Source organism: Anomaloglossus baeobatrachus, unplaced genomic scaffold, assembly GCF_048569485.1.
Source record: "Anomaloglossus baeobatrachus isolate aAnoBae1 unplaced genomic scaffold, aAnoBae1.hap1 Scaffold_2998, whole genome shotgun sequence".
NCBI classification, from domain to species: domain Eukaryota; kingdom Metazoa; phylum Chordata; class Amphibia; order Anura; family Aromobatidae; genus Anomaloglossus; species Anomaloglossus baeobatrachus.
Genome location: NW_027442429.1, coordinates 100,336 through 119,095, shown reverse-complemented (window position 1 = coordinate 119,095; position 18,760 = coordinate 100,336). Strand labels below are relative to the sequence as shown.

The 18,760-nt window shown below is 46.4% G+C and overlaps 9 non-coding genes and 2 pseudogenes across 9 annotated transcripts; all 11 read right to left on the bottom strand.

Moving 5' to 3' along the window:
- LOC142268308 (U2 spliceosomal RNA) lies at positions 1 to 80 on the bottom strand (annotated as a pseudogene; the record flags this gene model as incomplete).
- Positions 81 to 1,467: 1,387 nt separating this feature from the next.
- On the bottom strand, positions 1,468 to 1,658 carry LOC142268369 (U2 spliceosomal RNA). Its single transcript, XR_012734096.1, has one exon. It is a non-coding gene; the product is annotated as a U2 spliceosomal RNA (small nuclear RNA).
- A 1,387-nt stretch (positions 1,659 to 3,045) lies between these two features.
- LOC142268368 (U2 spliceosomal RNA) lies at positions 3,046 to 3,236 on the bottom strand. Its single transcript, XR_012734095.1, has one exon. It is a non-coding gene; the product is annotated as a U2 spliceosomal RNA (small nuclear RNA).
- A 1,387-nt stretch (positions 3,237 to 4,623) lies between these two features.
- Positions 4,624 to 4,814, bottom strand: LOC142268367 (U2 spliceosomal RNA). The gene has a single exon (XR_012734094.1). It is a non-coding gene; the product is annotated as a U2 spliceosomal RNA (small nuclear RNA).
- Positions 4,815 to 6,201: 1,387 nt separating this feature from the next.
- On the bottom strand, positions 6,202 to 6,392 carry LOC142268365 (U2 spliceosomal RNA). Its single transcript, XR_012734093.1, has one exon. It is a non-coding gene; the product is annotated as a U2 spliceosomal RNA (small nuclear RNA).
- Positions 6,393 to 7,779: 1,387 nt separating this feature from the next.
- LOC142268363 (U2 spliceosomal RNA) lies at positions 7,780 to 7,970 on the bottom strand. Its single transcript, XR_012734091.1, has one exon. It is a non-coding gene; the product is annotated as a U2 spliceosomal RNA (small nuclear RNA).
- Positions 7,971 to 9,357: 1,387 nt separating this feature from the next.
- Positions 9,358 to 9,548, bottom strand: LOC142268362 (U2 spliceosomal RNA). The gene has a single exon (XR_012734090.1). It is a non-coding gene; the product is annotated as a U2 spliceosomal RNA (small nuclear RNA).
- Positions 9,549 to 10,935: 1,387 nt separating this feature from the next.
- On the bottom strand, positions 10,936 to 11,126 carry LOC142268361 (U2 spliceosomal RNA). The gene has a single exon (XR_012734089.1). It is a non-coding gene; the product is annotated as a U2 spliceosomal RNA (small nuclear RNA).
- Positions 11,127 to 12,513: 1,387 nt separating this feature from the next.
- LOC142268360 (U2 spliceosomal RNA) lies at positions 12,514 to 12,704 on the bottom strand. The gene has a single exon (XR_012734088.1). It is a non-coding gene; the product is annotated as a U2 spliceosomal RNA (small nuclear RNA).
- A 1,387-nt stretch (positions 12,705 to 14,091) lies between these two features.
- Positions 14,092 to 14,282, bottom strand: LOC142268359 (U2 spliceosomal RNA). The gene has a single exon (XR_012734087.1). It is a non-coding gene; the product is annotated as a U2 spliceosomal RNA (small nuclear RNA).
- A 1,387-nt stretch (positions 14,283 to 15,669) lies between these two features.
- LOC142268309 (U2 spliceosomal RNA) lies at positions 15,670 to 15,832 on the bottom strand (annotated as a pseudogene).
- Positions 15,833 to 18,760: the final 2,928 nt, after the last annotated feature.

The window sequence follows — 18,760 nt, the reverse complement described above, 5'->3', positions numbered from 1 at the left end:
CCAGATAGGGGACGTATCAGATATTAAACTGATAAGAACAGATACTACACTTGATCTTAGCCAAAAGGCCGAGAAGCGATAACCAGAATTGGTTTGGGCCTCGAGTGGCACCCTGGCCTATGCCGGACACATCTTAGGGAGAGAGAGCGAGAGGGAGACAAACCCACGCCTACACAAGACATTTTGTCACCCAAGCCAACCCTTGAAAAGGCTGCTTTGCAGAGCCAAAACAAGAAGAATGGTGCGTTTTGCAGCCGCCGCCCACTGCAATGAATCTGAATAACTCCTCCTTTAGGGCGCAAGCAACTCCCCTCCCCCTTGCAGTCTTTCCAATTCACGATACAAAAAGACGGACAGGACAGGTTGCCTGACTTTCCGTCACTGCCACCCTTTGCCATCCTTACCCGTAGAAAGCCCTTTCATCATCCCCAAACCCTAATCTTTTCCCTTTCCTTCCCAGCCCCCAAACCCTGCCCTCTGTACCTTTCTCACCACCCGCTTCCCTTCTCCTGTCATCCCCCTACCACCCGGGAAAAAAAGAGATTGCCCCCTCCTTCCACTAGCCCACCCTCCCACCCAAAGAACAACTTCTTCTGCGCAGCTTGTTTTCTAGGCAGCAGCGCTATTGTGATGTCATCGGGGGGCATTGTGACAAGCCGCCAGTGTTCCGTCTCTTCATGTTGTGCACAGTTCAAACGGAAAATACATCAACAGGCAGACTACAGAAAAGCTTACTATCAAAGGTTAGAGGGGGGCTTTCTCAGAGGGCTTTTTACAGTTTTTCTATTCCCAATTAGCCGTTTAAGTGTACTTATTGAAAGTAGTAATTCTTTCATAGGCCGCCCTTTCTTAGTATTTGACGTTCCTTATATTGCGGTATGAGGCTTCGCAGTAGGTTGCAAACATTCATCACCCATGACTTTCCCCAATTGAGCTCAGAAGCTCAATGTCTATCATGACCTCTCTTTTAGAATGTCCAAGAGCAAGCAAACTATTCCTCCAGGAGAGGGCGCCAACAGACTACTAAAGAGATCATCATTACTCAAAGAAAACCCCAAAAACCAATGCATGATAGGAATAAACAGGTAACTTTCTTTGGAGTGGAAGCGGAGAGATCGCACCAGATGCCAATTCTAGATGTTATCACACCTGTGGTCACTGCAGCAGCAGGTGAATCCACTTTGTCCAAAAGGGATCTATTCCATTCAATTGCAAATGATCTAGATAAGACAGAGAACTGCAGCACGGGGACATAGCCGAGTTGGTCAGGTTGAGTGGTGATGAGTTTGCTATTTGGATGAATAAAGAAAGTCAAAAGTGTGAAAGATAAAAAACAAAAGGAGGAAGTGTGAAAAGTGAATGGGCCAAATTGAGGTGCATATGAAGACGTATGCTTTCTTCCAATTCATTAAATCGGGCTAATATGAATCAGGTGAATTGAGTTCTGCTTTTGGAAACTGGGTTAAGAAGGGGTGCACCGTTCCTGGAGGTACTGCAATACCAGGTCAATGCGTGGAGTGGACAGAGCAAGCTCTTTTTCCATCTCCCTGTTCTAAAAATCCATTTAATATATGGTCCCCAGATAGGGGACGTATCAGATATTAAACTGATAAGAACAGATACTACACTTGATCTTAGCCAAAAGGCCGAGAAGCGATAACCAGAATTGGTTTGGGCCTCGAGTGGCACCCTGGCCTATGCCGGACACATCTTAGGGAGAGAGAGCGAGAGGGAGACAAACCCACGCCTACACAAGACATTTTGTCACCCAAGCCAACCCTTGAAAAGGCTGCTTTGCAGAGCCAAAACAAGAAGAATGGTGCGTTTTGCAGCCGCCGCCCACTGCAATGAATCTGAATAACTCCTCCTTTAGGGCGCAAGCAACTCCCCTCCCCCTTGCAGTCTTTCCAATTCACGATACAAAAAGACGGACAGGACAGGTTGCCTGACTTTCCGTCACTGCCACCCTTTGCCATCCTTACCCGTAGAAAGCCCTTTCATCATCCCCAAACCCTAATCTTTTCCCTTTCCTTCCCAGCCCCCAAACCCTGCCCTCTGTACCTTTCTCACCACCCGCTTCCCTTCTCCTGTCATCCCCCTACCACCCGGGAAAAAAAGAGATTGCCCCCTCCTTCCACTAGCCCACCCTCCCACCCAAAGAACAACTTCTTCTGCGCAGCTTGTTTTCTAGGCAGCAGCGCTATTGTGATGTCATCGGGGGGCATTGTGACAAGCCGCCAGTGTTCCGTCTCTTCATGTTGTGCACAGTTCAAACGGAAAATACATCAACAGGCAGACTACAGAAAAGCTTACTATCAAAGGTTAGAGGGGGGCTTTCTCAGAGGGCTTTTTACAGTTTTTCTATTCCCAATTAGCCGTTTAAGTGTACTTATTGAAAGTAGTAATTCTTTCATAGGCCGCCCTTTCTTAGTATTTGACGTTCCTTATATTGCGGTATGAGGCTTCGCAGTAGGTTGCAAACATTCATCACCCATGACTTTCCCCAATTGAGCTCAGAAGCTCAATGTCTATCATGACCTCTCTTTTAGAATGTCCAAGAGCAAGCAAACTATTCCTCCAGGAGAGGGCGCCAACAGACTACTAAAGAGATCATCATTACTCAAAGAAAACCCCAAAAACCAATGCATGATAGGAATAAACAGGTAACTTTCTTTGGAGTGGAAGCGGAGAGATCGCACCAGATGCCAATTCTAGATGTTATCACACCTGTGGTCACTGCAGCAGCAGGTGAATCCACTTTGTCCAAAAGGGATCTATTCCATTCAATTGCAAATGATCTAGATAAGACAGAGAACTGCAGCACGGGGACATAGCCGAGTTGGTCAGGTTGAGTGGTGATGAGTTTGCTATTTGGATGAATAAAGAAAGTCAAAAGTGTGAAAGATAAAAAACAAAAGGAGGAAGTGTGAAAAGTGAATGGGCCAAATTGAGGTGCATATGAAGACGTATGCTTTCTTCCAATTCATTAAATCGGGCTAATATGAATCAGGTGAATTGAGTTCTGCTTTTGGAAACTGGGTTAAGAAGGGGTGCACCGTTCCTGGAGGTACTGCAATACCAGGTCAATGCGTGGAGTGGACAGAGCAAGCTCTTTTTCCATCTCCCTGTTCTAAAAATCCATTTAATATATGGTCCCCAGATAGGGGACGTATCAGATATTAAACTGATAAGAACAGATACTACACTTGATCTTAGCCAAAAGGCCGAGAAGCGATAACCAGAATTGGTTTGGGCCTCGAGTGGCACCCTGGCCTATGCCGGACACATCTTAGGGAGAGAGAGCGAGAGGGAGACAAACCCACGCCTACACAAGACATTTTGTCACCCAAGCCAACCCTTGAAAAGGCTGCTTTGCAGAGCCAAAACAAGAAGAATGGTGCGTTTTGCAGCCGCCGCCCACTGCAATGAATCTGAATAACTCCTCCTTTAGGGCGCAAGCAACTCCCCTCCCCCTTGCAGTCTTTCCAATTCACGATACAAAAAGACGGACAGGACAGGTTGCCTGACTTTCCGTCACTGCCACCCTTTGCCATCCTTACCCGTAGAAAGCCCTTTCATCATCCCCAAACCCTAATCTTTTCCCTTTCCTTCCCAGCCCCCAAACCCTGCCCTCTGTACCTTTCTCACCACCCGCTTCCCTTCTCCTGTCATCCCCCTACCACCCGGGAAAAAAAGAGATTGCCCCCTCCTTCCACTAGCCCACCCTCCCACCCAAAGAACAACTTCTTCTGCGCAGCTTGTTTTCTAGGCAGCAGCGCTATTGTGATGTCATCGGGGGGCATTGTGACAAGCCGCCAGTGTTCCGTCTCTTCATGTTGTGCACAGTTCAAACGGAAAATACATCAACAGGCAGACTACAGAAAAGCTTACTATCAAAGGTTAGAGGGGGGCTTTCTCAGAGGGCTTTTTACAGTTTTTCTATTCCCAATTAGCCGTTTAAGTGTACTTATTGAAAGTAGTAATTCTTTCATAGGCCGCCCTTTCTTAGTATTTGACGTTCCTTATATTGCGGTATGAGGCTTCGCAGTAGGTTGCAAACATTCATCACCCATGACTTTCCCCAATTGAGCTCAGAAGCTCAATGTCTATCATGACCTCTCTTTTAGAATGTCCAAGAGCAAGCAAACTATTCCTCCAGGAGAGGGCGCCAACAGACTACTAAAGAGATCATCATTACTCAAAGAAAACCCCAAAAACCAATGCATGATAGGAATAAACAGGTAACTTTCTTTGGAGTGGAAGCGGAGAGATCGCACCAGATGCCAATTCTAGATGTTATCACACCTGTGGTCACTGCAGCAGCAGGTGAATCCACTTTGTCCAAAAGGGATCTATTCCATTCAATTGCAAATGATCTAGATAAGACAGAGAACTGCAGCACGGGGACATAGCCGAGTTGGTCAGGTTGAGTGGTGATGAGTTTGCTATTTGGATGAATAAAGAAAGTCAAAAGTGTGAAAGATAAAAAACAAAAGGAGGAAGTGTGAAAAGTGAATGGGCCAAATTGAGGTGCATATGAAGACGTATGCTTTCTTCCAATTCATTAAATCGGGCTAATATGAATCAGGTGAATTGAGTTCTGCTTTTGGAAACTGGGTTAAGAAGGGGTGCACCGTTCCTGGAGGTACTGCAATACCAGGTCAATGCGTGGAGTGGACAGAGCAAGCTCTTTTTCCATCTCCCTGTTCTAAAAATCCATTTAATATATGGTCCCCAGATAGGGGACGTATCAGATATTAAACTGATAAGAACAGATACTACACTTGATCTTAGCCAAAAGGCCGAGAAGCGATAACCAGAATTGGTTTGGGCCTCGAGTGGCACCCTGGCCTATGCCGGACACATCTTAGGGAGAGAGAGCGAGAGGGAGACAAACCCACGCCTACACAAGACATTTTGTCACCCAAGCCAACCCTTGAAAAGGCTGCTTTGCAGAGCCAAAACAAGAAGAATGGTGCGTTTTGCAGCCGCCGCCCACTGCAATGAATCTGAATAACTCCTCCTTTAGGGCGCAAGCAACTCCCCTCCCCCTTGCAGTCTTTCCAATTCACGATACAAAAAGACGGACAGGACAGGTTGCCTGACTTTCCGTCACTGCCACCCTTTGCCATCCTTACCCGTAGAAAGCCCTTTCATCATCCCCAAACCCTAATCTTTTCCCTTTCCTTCCCAGCCCCCAAACCCTGCCCTCTGTACCTTTCTCACCACCCGCTTCCCTTCTCCTGTCATCCCCCTACCACCCGGGAAAAAAAGAGATTGCCCCCTCCTTCCACTAGCCCACCCTCCCACCCAAAGAACAACTTCTTCTGCGCAGCTTGTTTTCTAGGCAGCAGCGCTATTGTGATGTCATCGGGGGGCATTGTGACAAGCCGCCAGTGTTCCGTCTCTTCATGTTGTGCACAGTTCAAACGGAAAATACATCAACAGGCAGACTACAGAAAAGCTTACTATCAAAGGTTAGAGGGGGGCTTTCTCAGAGGGCTTTTTACAGTTTTTCTATTCCCAATTAGCCGTTTAAGTGTACTTATTGAAAGTAGTAATTCTTTCATAGGCCGCCCTTTCTTAGTATTTGACGTTCCTTATATTGCGGTATGAGGCTTCGCAGTAGGTTGCAAACATTCATCACCCATGACTTTCCCCAATTGAGCTCAGAAGCTCAATGTCTATCATGACCTCTCTTTTAGAATGTCCAAGAGCAAGCAAACTATTCCTCCAGGAGAGGGCGCCAACAGACTACTAAAGAGATCATCATTACTCAAAGAAAACCCCAAAAACCAATGCATGATAGGAATAAACAGGTAACTTTCTTTGGAGTGGAAGCGGAGAGATCGCACCAGATGCCAATTCTAGATGTTATCACACCTGTGGTCACTGCAGCAGCAGGTGAATCCACTTTGTCCAAAAGGGATCTATTCCATTCAATTGCAAATGATCTAGATAAGACAGAGAACTGCAGCACGGGGACATAGCCGAGTTGGTCAGGTTGAGTGGTGATGAGTTTGCTATTTGGATGAATAAAGAAAGTCAAAAGTGTGAAAGATAAAAAACAAAAGGAGGAAGTGTGAAAAGTGAATGGGCCAAATTGAGGTGCATATGAAGACGTATGCTTTCTTCCAATTCATTAAATCGGGCTAATATGAATCAGGTGAATTGAGTTCTGCTTTTGGAAACTGGGTTAAGAAGGGGTGCACCGTTCCTGGAGGTACTGCAATACCAGGTCAATGCGTGGAGTGGACAGAGCAAGCTCTTTTTCCATCTCCCTGTTCTAAAAATCCATTTAATATATGGTCCCCAGATAGGGGACGTATCAGATATTAAACTGATAAGAACAGATACTACACTTGATCTTAGCCAAAAGGCCGAGAAGCGATAACCAGAATTGGTTTGGGCCTCGAGTGGCACCCTGGCCTATGCCGGACACATCTTAGGGAGAGAGAGCGAGAGGGAGACAAACCCACGCCTACACAAGACATTTTGTCACCCAAGCCAACCCTTGAAAAGGCTGCTTTGCAGAGCCAAAACAAGAAGAATGGTGCGTTTTGCAGCCGCCGCCCACTGCAATGAATCTGAATAACTCCTCCTTTAGGGCGCAAGCAACTCCCCTCCCCCTTGCAGTCTTTCCAATTCACGATACAAAAAGACGGACAGGACAGGTTGCCTGACTTTCCGTCACTGCCACCCTTTGCCATCCTTACCCGTAGAAAGCCCTTTCATCATCCCCAAACCCTAATCTTTTCCCTTTCCTTCCCAGCCCCCAAACCCTGCCCTCTGTACCTTTCTCACCACCCGCTTCCCTTCTCCTGTCATCCCCCTACCACCCGGGAAAAAAAGAGATTGCCCCCTCCTTCCACTAGCCCACCCTCCCACCCAAAGAACAACTTCTTCTGCGCAGCTTGTTTTCTAGGCAGCAGCGCTATTGTGATGTCATCGGGGGGCATTGTGACAAGCCGCCAGTGTTCCGTCTCTTCATGTTGTGCACAGTTCAAACGGAAAATACATCAACAGGCAGACTACAGAAAAGCTTACTATCAAAGGTTAGAGGGGGGCTTTCTCAGAGGGCTTTTTACAGTTTTTCTATTCCCAATTAGCCGTTTAAGTGTACTTATTGAAAGTAGTAATTCTTTCATAGGCCGCCCTTTCTTAGTATTTGACGTTCCTTATATTGCGGTATGAGGCTTCGCAGTAGGTTGCAAACATTCATCACCCATGACTTTCCCCAATTGAGCTCAGAAGCTCAATGTCTATCATGACCTCTCTTTTAGAATGTCCAAGAGCAAGCAAACTATTCCTCCAGGAGAGGGCGCCAACAGACTACTAAAGAGATCATCATTACTCAAAGAAAACCCCAAAAACCAATGCATGATAGGAATAAACAGGTAACTTTCTTTGGAGTGGAAGCGGAGAGATCGCACCAGATGCCAATTCTAGATGTTATCACACCTGTGGTCACTGCAGCAGCAGGTGAATCCACTTTGTCCAAAAGGGATCTATTCCATTCAATTGCAAATGATCTAGATAAGACAGAGAACTGCAGCACGGGGACATAGCCGAGTTGGTCAGGTTGAGTGGTGATGAGTTTGCTATTTGGATGAATAAAGAAAGTCAAAAGTGTGAAAGATAAAAAACAAAAGGAGGAAGTGTGAAAAGTGAATGGGCCAAATTGAGGTGCATATGAAGACGTATGCTTTCTTCCAATTCATTAAATCGGGCTAATATGAATCAGGTGAATTGAGTTCTGCTTTTGGAAACTGGGTTAAGAAGGGGTGCACCGTTCCTGGAGGTACTGCAATACCAGGTCAATGCGTGGAGTGGACAGAGCAAGCTCTTTTTCCATCTCCCTGTTCTAAAAATCCATTTAATATATGGTCCCCAGATAGGGGACGTATCAGATATTAAACTGATAAGAACAGATACTACACTTGATCTTAGCCAAAAGGCCGAGAAGCGATAACCAGAATTGGTTTGGGCCTCGAGTGGCACCCTGGCCTATGCCGGACACATCTTAGGGAGAGAGAGCGAGAGGGAGACAAACCCACGCCTACACAAGACATTTTGTCACCCAAGCCAACCCTTGAAAAGGCTGCTTTGCAGAGCCAAAACAAGAAGAATGGTGCGTTTTGCAGCCGCCGCCCACTGCAATGAATCTGAATAACTCCTCCTTTAGGGCGCAAGCAACTCCCCTCCCCCTTGCAGTCTTTCCAATTCACGATACAAAAAGACGGACAGGACAGGTTGCCTGACTTTCCGTCACTGCCACCCTTTGCCATCCTTACCCGTAGAAAGCCCTTTCATCATCCCCAAACCCTAATCTTTTCCCTTTCCTTCCCAGCCCCCAAACCCTGCCCTCTGTACCTTTCTCACCACCCGCTTCCCTTCTCCTGTCATCCCCCTACCACCCGGGAAAAAAAGAGATTGCCCCCTCCTTCCACTAGCCCACCCTCCCACCCAAAGAACAACTTCTTCTGCGCAGCTTGTTTTCTAGGCAGCAGCGCTATTGTGATGTCATCGGGGGGCATTGTGACAAGCCGCCAGTGTTCCGTCTCTTCATGTTGTGCACAGTTCAAACGGAAAATACATCAACAGGCAGACTACAGAAAAGCTTACTATCAAAGGTTAGAGGGGGGCTTTCTCAGAGGGCTTTTTACAGTTTTTCTATTCCCAATTAGCCGTTTAAGTGTACTTATTGAAAGTAGTAATTCTTTCATAGGCCGCCCTTTCTTAGTATTTGACGTTCCTTATATTGCGGTATGAGGCTTCGCAGTAGGTTGCAAACATTCATCACCCATGACTTTCCCCAATTGAGCTCAGAAGCTCAATGTCTATCATGACCTCTCTTTTAGAATGTCCAAGAGCAAGCAAACTATTCCTCCAGGAGAGGGCGCCAACAGACTACTAAAGAGATCATCATTACTCAAAGAAAACCCCAAAAACCAATGCATGATAGGAATAAACAGGTAACTTTCTTTGGAGTGGAAGCGGAGAGATCGCACCAGATGCCAATTCTAGATGTTATCACACCTGTGGTCACTGCAGCAGCAGGTGAATCCACTTTGTCCAAAAGGGATCTATTCCATTCAATTGCAAATGATCTAGATAAGACAGAGAACTGCAGCACGGGGACATAGCCGAGTTGGTCAGGTTGAGTGGTGATGAGTTTGCTATTTGGATGAATAAAGAAAGTCAAAAGTGTGAAAGATAAAAAACAAAAGGAGGAAGTGTGAAAAGTGAATGGGCCAAATTGAGGTGCATATGAAGACGTATGCTTTCTTCCAATTCATTAAATCGGGCTAATATGAATCAGGTGAATTGAGTTCTGCTTTTGGAAACTGGGTTAAGAAGGGGTGCACCGTTCCTGGAGGTACTGCAATACCAGGTCAATGCGTGGAGTGGACAGAGCAAGCTCTTTTTCCATCTCCCTGTTCTAAAAATCCATTTAATATATGGTCCCCAGATAGGGGACGTATCAGATATTAAACTGATAAGAACAGATACTACACTTGATCTTAGCCAAAAGGCCGAGAAGCGATAACCAGAATTGGTTTGGGCCTCGAGTGGCACCCTGGCCTATGCCGGACACATCTTAGGGAGAGAGAGCGAGAGGGAGACAAACCCACGCCTACACAAGACATTTTGTCACCCAAGCCAACCCTTGAAAAGGCTGCTTTGCAGAGCCAAAACAAGAAGAATGGTGCGTTTTGCAGCCGCCGCCCACTGCAATGAATCTGAATAACTCCTCCTTTAGGGCGCAAGCAACTCCCCTCCCCCTTGCAGTCTTTCCAATTCACGATACAAAAAGACGGACAGGACAGGTTGCCTGACTTTCCGTCACTGCCACCCTTTGCCATCCTTACCCGTAGAAAGCCCTTTCATCATCCCCAAACCCTAATCTTTTCCCTTTCCTTCCCAGCCCCCAAACCCTGCCCTCTGTACCTTTCTCACCACCCGCTTCCCTTCTCCTGTCATCCCCCTACCACCCGGGAAAAAAAGAGATTGCCCCCTCCTTCCACTAGCCCACCCTCCCACCCAAAGAACAACTTCTTCTGCGCAGCTTGTTTTCTAGGCAGCAGCGCTATTGTGATGTCATCGGGGGGCATTGTGACAAGCCGCCAGTGTTCCGTCTCTTCATGTTGTGCACAGTTCAAACGGAAAATACATCAACAGGCAGACTACAGAAAAGCTTACTATCAAAGGTTAGAGGGGGGCTTTCTCAGAGGGCTTTTTACAGTTTTTCTATTCCCAATTAGCCGTTTAAGTGTACTTATTGAAAGTAGTAATTCTTTCATAGGCCGCCCTTTCTTAGTATTTGACGTTCCTTATATTGCGGTATGAGGCTTCGCAGTAGGTTGCAAACATTCATCACCCATGACTTTCCCCAATTGAGCTCAGAAGCTCAATGTCTATCATGACCTCTCTTTTAGAATGTCCAAGAGCAAGCAAACTATTCCTCCAGGAGAGGGCGCCAACAGACTACTAAAGAGATCATCATTACTCAAAGAAAACCCCAAAAACCAATGCATGATAGGAATAAACAGGTAACTTTCTTTGGAGTGGAAGCGGAGAGATCGCACCAGATGCCAATTCTAGATGTTATCACACCTGTGGTCACTGCAGCAGCAGGTGAATCCACTTTGTCCAAAAGGGATCTATTCCATTCAATTGCAAATGATCTAGATAAGACAGAGAACTGCAGCACGGGGACATAGCCGAGTTGGTCAGGTTGAGTGGTGATGAGTTTGCTATTTGGATGAATAAAGAAAGTCAAAAGTGTGAAAGATAAAAAACAAAAGGAGGAAGTGTGAAAAGTGAATGGGCCAAATTGAGGTGCATATGAAGACGTATGCTTTCTTCCAATTCATTAAATCGGGCTAATATGAATCAGGTGAATTGAGTTCTGCTTTTGGAAACTGGGTTAAGAAGGGGTGCACCGTTCCTGGAGGTACTGCAATACCAGGTCAATGCGTGGAGTGGACAGAGCAAGCTCTTTTTCCATCTCCCTGTTCTAAAAATCCATTTAATATATGGTCCCCAGATAGGGGACGTATCAGATATTAAACTGATAAGAACAGATACTACACTTGATCTTAGCCAAAAGGCCGAGAAGCGATAACCAGAATTGGTTTGGGCCTCGAGTGGCACCCTGGCCTATGCCGGACACATCTTAGGGAGAGAGAGCGAGAGGGAGACAAACCCACGCCTACACAAGACATTTTGTCACCCAAGCCAACCCTTGAAAAGGCTGCTTTGCAGAGCCAAAACAAGAAGAATGGTGCGTTTTGCAGCCGCCGCCCACTGCAATGAATCTGAATAACTCCTCCTTTAGGGCGCAAGCAACTCCCCTCCCCCTTGCAGTCTTTCCAATTCACGATACAAAAAGACGGACAGGACAGGTTGCCTGACTTTCCGTCACTGCCACCCTTTGCCATCCTTACCCGTAGAAAGCCCTTTCATCATCCCCAAACCCTAATCTTTTCCCTTTCCTTCCCAGCCCCCAAACCCTGCCCTCTGTACCTTTCTCACCACCCGCTTCCCTTCTCCTGTCATCCCCCTACCACCCGGGAAAAAAAGAGATTGCCCCCTCCTTCCACTAGCCCACCCTCCCACCCAAAGAACAACTTCTTCTGCGCAGCTTGTTTTCTAGGCAGCAGCGCTATTGTGATGTCATCGGGGGGCATTGTGACAAGCCGCCAGTGTTCCGTCTCTTCATGTTGTGCACAGTTCAAACGGAAAATACATCAACAGGCAGACTACAGAAAAGCTTACTATCAAAGGTTAGAGGGGGGCTTTCTCAGAGGGCTTTTTACAGTTTTTCTATTCCCAATTAGCCGTTTAAGTGTACTTATTGAAAGTAGTAATTCTTTCATAGGCCGCCCTTTCTTAGTATTTGACGTTCCTTATATTGCGGTATGAGGCTTCGCAGTAGGTTGCAAACATTCATCACCCATGACTTTCCCCAATTGAGCTCAGAAGCTCAATGTCTATCATGACCTCTCTTTTAGAATGTCCAAGAGCAAGCAAACTATTCCTCCAGGAGAGGGCGCCAACAGACTACTAAAGAGATCATCATTACTCAAAGAAAACCCCAAAAACCAATGCATGATAGGAATAAACAGGTAACTTTCTTTGGAGTGGAAGCGGAGAGATCGCACCAGATGCCAATTCTAGATGTTATCACACCTGTGGTCACTGCAGCAGCAGGTGAATCCACTTTGTCCAAAAGGGATCTATTCCATTCAATTGCAAATGATCTAGATAAGACAGAGAACTGCAGCACGGGGACATAGCCGAGTTGGTCAGGTTGAGTGGTGATGAGTTTGCTATTTGGATGAATAAAGAAAGTCAAAAGTGTGAAAGATAAAAAACAAAAGGAGGAAGTGTGAAAAGTGAATGGGCCAAATTGAGGTGCATATGAAGACGTATGCTTTCTTCCAATTCATTAAATCGGGCTAATATGAATCAGGTGAATTGAGTTCTGCTTTTGGAAACTGGGTTAAGAAGGGGTGCACCGTTCCTGGAGGTACTGCAATACCAGGTCAATGCGTGGAGTGGACAGAGCAAGCTCTTTTTCCATCTCCCTGTTCTAAAAATCCATTTAATATATGGTCCCCAGATAGGGGACGTATCAGATATTAAACTGATAAGAACAGATACTACACTTGATCTTAGCCAAAAGGCCGAGAAGCGATAACCAGAATTGGTTTGGGCCTCGAGTGGCACCCTGGCCTATGCCGGACACATCTTAGGGAGAGAGAGCGAGAGGGAGACAAACCCACGCCTACACAAGACATTTTGTCACCCAAGCCAACCCTTGAAAAGGCTGCTTTGCAGAGCCAAAACAAGAAGAATGGTGCGTTTTGCAGCCGCCGCCCACTGCAATGAATCTGAATAACTCCTCCTTTAGGGCGCAAGCAACTCCCCTCCCCCTTGCAGTCTTTCCAATTCACGATACAAAAAGACGGACAGGACAGGTTGCCTGACTTTCCGTCACTGCCACCCTTTGCCATCCTTACCCGTAGAAAGCCCTTTCATCATCCCCAAACCCTAATCTTTTCCCTTTCCTTCCCAGCCCCCAAACCCTGCCCTCTGTACCTTTCTCACCACCCGCTTCCCTTCTCCTGTCATCCCCCTACCACCCGGGAAAAAAAGAGATTGCCCCCTCCTTCCACTAGCCCACCCTCCCACCCAAAGAACAACTTCTTCTGCGCAGCTTGTTTTCTAGGCAGCAGCGCTATTGTGATGTCATCGGGGGGCATTGTGACAAGCCGCCAGTGTTCCGTCTCTTCATGTTGTGCACAGTTCAAACGGAAAATACATCAACAGGCAGACTACAGAAAAGCTTACTATCAAAGGTTAGAGGGGGGCTTTCTCAGAGGGCTTTTTACAGTTTTTCTATTCCCAATTAGCCGTTTAAGTGTACTTATTGAAAGTAGTAATTCTTTCATAGGCCGCCCTTTCTTAGTATTTGACGTTCCTTATATTGCGGTATGAGGCTTCGCAGTAGGTTGCAAACATTCATCACCCATGACTTTCCCCAATTGAGCTCAGAAGCTCAATGTCTATCATGACCTCTCTTTTAGAATGTCCAAGAGCAAGCAAACTATTCCTCCAGGAGAGGGCGCCAACAGACTACTAAAGAGATCATCATTACTCAAAGAAAACCCCAAAAACCAATGCATGATAGGAATAAACAGGTAACTTTCTTTGGAGTGGAAGCGGAGAGATCGCACCAGATGCCAATTCTAGATGTTATCACACCTGTGGTCACTGCAGCAGCAGGTGAATCCACTTTGTCCAAAAGGGATCTATTCCATTCAATTGCAAATGATCTAGATAAGACAGAGAACTGCAGCACGGGGACATAGCCGAGTTGGTCAGGTTGAGTGGTGATGAGTTTGCTATTTGGATGAATAAAGAAAGTCAAAAGTGTGAAAGATAAAAAACAAAAGGAGGAAGTGTGAAAAGTGAATGGGCCAAATTGAGGTGCATATGAAGACGTATGCTTTCTTCCAATTCATTAAATCGGGCTAATATGAATCAGGTGAATTGAGTTCTGCTTTTGGAAACTGGGTTAAGAAGGGGTGCACCGTTCCTGGAGGTACTGCAATACCAGGTCAATGCGTGGAGTGGACAGAGCAAGCTCTTTTTCCATCTCCCTGTTCTAAAAATCCATTTAATATATGGTCCCCAGATAGGGGACGTATCAGATATTAAACTGATAAGAACAGATACTACACTTGATCTTAGCCAAAAGGCCGAGAAGCGATAACCAGAATTGGTTTGGGCCTCGAGTGGCACCCTGGCCTATGCCGGACACATCTTAGGGAGAGAGAGCGAGAGGGAGACAAACCCACGCCTACACAAGACATTTTGTCACCCAAGCCAACCCTTGAAAAGGCTGCTTTGCAGAGCCAAAACAAGAAGAATGGTGCGTTTTGCAGCCGCCGCCCACTGCAATGAATCTGAATAACTCCTCCTTTAGGGCGCAAGCAACTCCCCTCCCCCTTGCAGTCTTTCCAATTCACGATACAAAAAGACGGACAGGACAGGTTGCCTGACTTTCCGTCACTGCCACCCTTTGCCATCCTTACCCGTAGAAAGCCCTTTCATCATCCCCAAACCCTAATCTTTTCCCTTTCCTTCCCAGCCCCCAAACCCTGCCCTCTGTACCTTTCTCACCACCCGCTTCCCTTCTCCTGTCATCCCCCTACCACCCGGGAAAAAAAGAGATTGCCCCCTCCTTCCACTAGCCCACCCTCCCACCCAAAGAACAACTTCTTCTGCGCAGCTTGTTTTCTAGGCAGCAGCGCTATTGTGATGTCATCGGGGGGCATTGTGACAAGCCGCCAGTGTTCCGTCTCTTCATGTTGTGCACAGTTCAAACGGAAAATACATCAACAGGCAGACTACAGAAAAGCTTACTATCAAAGGTTAGAGGGGGGCTTTCTCAGAGGGCTTTTTACAGTTTTTCTATTCCCAATTAGCCGTTTAAGTGTACTTATTGAAAGTAGTAATTCTTTCATAGGCCGCCCTTTCTTAGTATTTGACGTTCCTTATATTGCGGTATGAGGCTTCGCAGTAGGTTGCAAACATTCATCACCCATGACTTTCCCCAATTGAGCTCAGAAGCTCAATGTCTATCATGACCTCTCTTTTAGAATGTCCAAGAGCAAGCAAACTATTCCTCCAGGAGAGGGCGCCAACAGACTACTAAAGAGATCATCATTACTCAAAGAAAACCCCAAAAACCAATGCATGATAGGAATAAACAGGTAACTTTCTTTGGAGTGGAAGCGGAGAGATCGCACCAGATGCCAATTCTAGATGTTATCACACCTGTGGTCACTGCAGCAGCAGGTGAATCCACTTTGTCCAAAAGGGATCTATTCCATTCAATTGCAAATGATCTAGATAAGACAGAGAACTGCAGCACGGGGACATAGCCGAGTTGGTCAGGTTGAGTGGTGATGAGTTTGCTATTTGGATGAATAAAGAAAGTCAAAAGTGTGAAAGATAAAAAACAAAAGGAGGAAGTGTGAAAAGTGAATGGGCCAAATTGAGGTGCATATGAAGACGTATGCTTTCTTCCAATTCATTAAATCGGGCTAATATGAATCAGGTGAATTGAGTTCTGCTTTTGGAAACTGGGTTAAGAAGGGGTGCACCGTTCCTGGAGGTACTGCAATACCAGGTCAATGCGTGGAGTGGACAGAGCAAGCTCTTTTTCCATCTCCCTGTTCTAAAAATCCATTTAATATATGGTCCCCAGATAGGGGACGTATCAGATATTAACCCCTTAACGACCGCGGGCAGTAAAATTACGTCCTAAATGACATAATCTTACTGCCCGCGGTCCTCCGGCGGCAGCATGCTGCGATCGGCGCACATCTCAGCTGATTTTCACAGCTGAGATGTGTGCCTGCTAGGCACGAGCAGAATCGTTATCTGCTCGTGCCGATTAACCCCTTATATGGCGCTGTCAATACATGACAGCGCCATTATAAGCGCGATTGCGGTAAGCATTTACTTACCACCCGAAACCGGAAGTCACGTGACGCGATCACGTGACTCCCGATAGTTGTCATGGTAGCACAGGGTCATGTGATGACTCCTGTACTACACATGACTTGGTTTCACTTTCGCTGTGCCCGGGGCACAGCAAAAGAGAAAGACAGCGTATCTGCTGTTTACAGCCTTGTGGCTGTGATCAGCAGATACTGCAGAGCGATCGGAATGCTGATCGCAATAGCCCCCTAGGGGGACTAGTAAAATAAAAAAAAAAAGTTAAAAAATAAGTTTTAAAAAATTAAAAAAAAACAAAAAAACCTAAAAGTTCAAATCACCCCCCATTCGCCCCATTGAAAATTAAAGGGTTAAAAAAATAAAAAATATACACACATTTGGTATCGCCGCGTTCAGAAACGCCCGATCTATCAAAATATAAAATCAATTAATCTGATCAGTAAACGGCGTAGCGGCAAAAAAATTCCAAACGCCAAAACGACGTTTTTTTGTCGCCACAACTTTTGCGCAAAATGCAATAAGAGGCGATCAAAACGTAGCATCTGCGCAAAAATGGTACCGTTAAAAACGTCAGCTCGAGACGCAAAAAATAAGCCGTCATTGAGCCTAAGATCCCGAAAAATGAGAACGCTACGGGTCACGGAATATGGCGTAAAACGTGCGCCACTTTTTTCGGACAAACTTCCGATTTTTTTTTAACCCCTTATATAAAAGTAAACCTATACATGTTTGGTGTCTACGAACTCGCACTGACCTGAGGCATCACACCCACACATCAGTTTTACCATATAGTGAACACAGTGAATAAAATATCTCAAAAACCATAGTGCTATCGCACTTTTTTTGCAATTTTTCAGCATTTGGAATTTTTTTGCCATTTTCTAGTACACAATATGGTAAAACTGATGGTTTCATTTAAAAGTACAGCTCGTTCCGCAAAAAATGAGCCCTCACATGACCATATTGACTGAAAAATAAAAAAGTTACGTCTCTCAGAAAAAGAATGGCGAAAAAAAAAAACGGAAAGCGAAAAATCGGCCGGTCGTGAAAGGGTTAAACTGATAAGAACAGATTTGATTTAATGAAGCTTTCCAAAGCACCACAAAAAATGCATGACCGAAGTCACACCAAAAACAGTGCAAAGGCTAGGATTCGTGTGGACCCCACCGTGAGGAGAGGGTCCCCAAAAATCAACCCCGTCCCTCCGAGCCAGAAGGCCACAGCAAGGGTCAGGGATCTTCGGTGCTCTCCCAAGCCGAAGCCTGGTTGAGCCTTGTCGTTGCTCCCAGCGTCCACCCAGGCATCTTACCCAAGTGGAGTAGAGAGCTACTAGTTGTTGGTTTCGCAGCCGAAACTGCCCGGACCGTCAACCGGTGTTGGTTTCTCAGCCCAAGGCTAACCGGACCTCCAACCGGGTGTTGGTTTCTCAGCCGAAGCTGACCCAGACCTCCAACCGGGTGTTGGTTTCTCAGCCGAAGCTGACCCAGACCTCCAACCGGGTGTTAGTTTCTCAGCCCAAAGCTGACCAGACCTCCGACCGGGATTATAAAAATTTCCCTTCCTAGCCAGAAGGCCGGGATAGGGTAATATGCTCAAAAAGTATGAAAAGGCAAGGTACGGTGTGCTACAGAGCCCAAGGCTTGCCGGGGTCCCAAGCCAGCAAGCTCAGACTCACTCCAGGGTCGTCAGTCCTGGGGCACGTTGTACCATAGCCCCCCACCCTTACTCAGTCTAATAGCCTCGATCCTGGTAGGGCCATGTTTTCCTCTAGATGAATATACTATCCACCCAGAGTACTAGCAAGCGCAACCTTCCAGTGTGCATTGTATCATTGTACTAAGGTGGCCTGGAGCTTAAACCACCTCTTCGAACAACACTACACTTGATCTTAGCCAAAAGGCCGAGAAGCGATAACCAGAATTGGTTTGGGCCTCGAGTGGCACCCTGGCCTATGCCGGACACATCTTAGGGAGAGAGAGCGAGAGGGAGACAAACCCACGCCTACACAAGACATTTTGTCACCCAAGCCAACCCTTGAAAAGGCTGCTTTGCAGAGCCAAAACAAGAAGAATGGTGCGTTTTGCAGCCGCCGCCCACTGCAATGAATCTGAATAACTCCTCCTTTAGGGCGCAAGCAACTCCCCTCCCCCTTGCAGTCTTTCCAATTCACGATACAAAAAGACGGACAGGACAGGTTGCCTGACTTTCCGTCACTGCCACCCTTTGCCATCCTTACCCGTAGAAAGCCCTTTCATCATCCCCAAACCCTAATCTTTTCCCTTTCCTTCCCAGCCCCCAAACCCTGCCCTCTGTACCTTTCTCACCACCCGCTTCCCTTCTCCTGTCATCCCCCTACCACCCGGGAAAAAAAGAGATTGCCCCCTCCTTCCACTAGCCCACCCTCCCACCCAAAGAACAACTTCTTCTGCGCAGCTTGTTTTCTAGGCAGCAGCGCTATTGTGATGTCATCGGGGGGCATTGTGACAAGCCGCCAGTGTTCCGTCTCTTCATGTTGTGCACAGTTCAAACGGAAAATACATCAACAGGCAGACTACAGAAAAGCTTACTATCAAAGGTTAGAGGGGGGCTTTCTCAGAGGGCTTTTTACAGTTTTTCTATTCCCAATTAGCCGTTTAAGTGTACTTATTGAAAGTAGTAATTCTTTCATAGGCCGCCCTTTCTTAGTATTTGACGTTCCTTATATTGCGGTATGAGGCTTCGC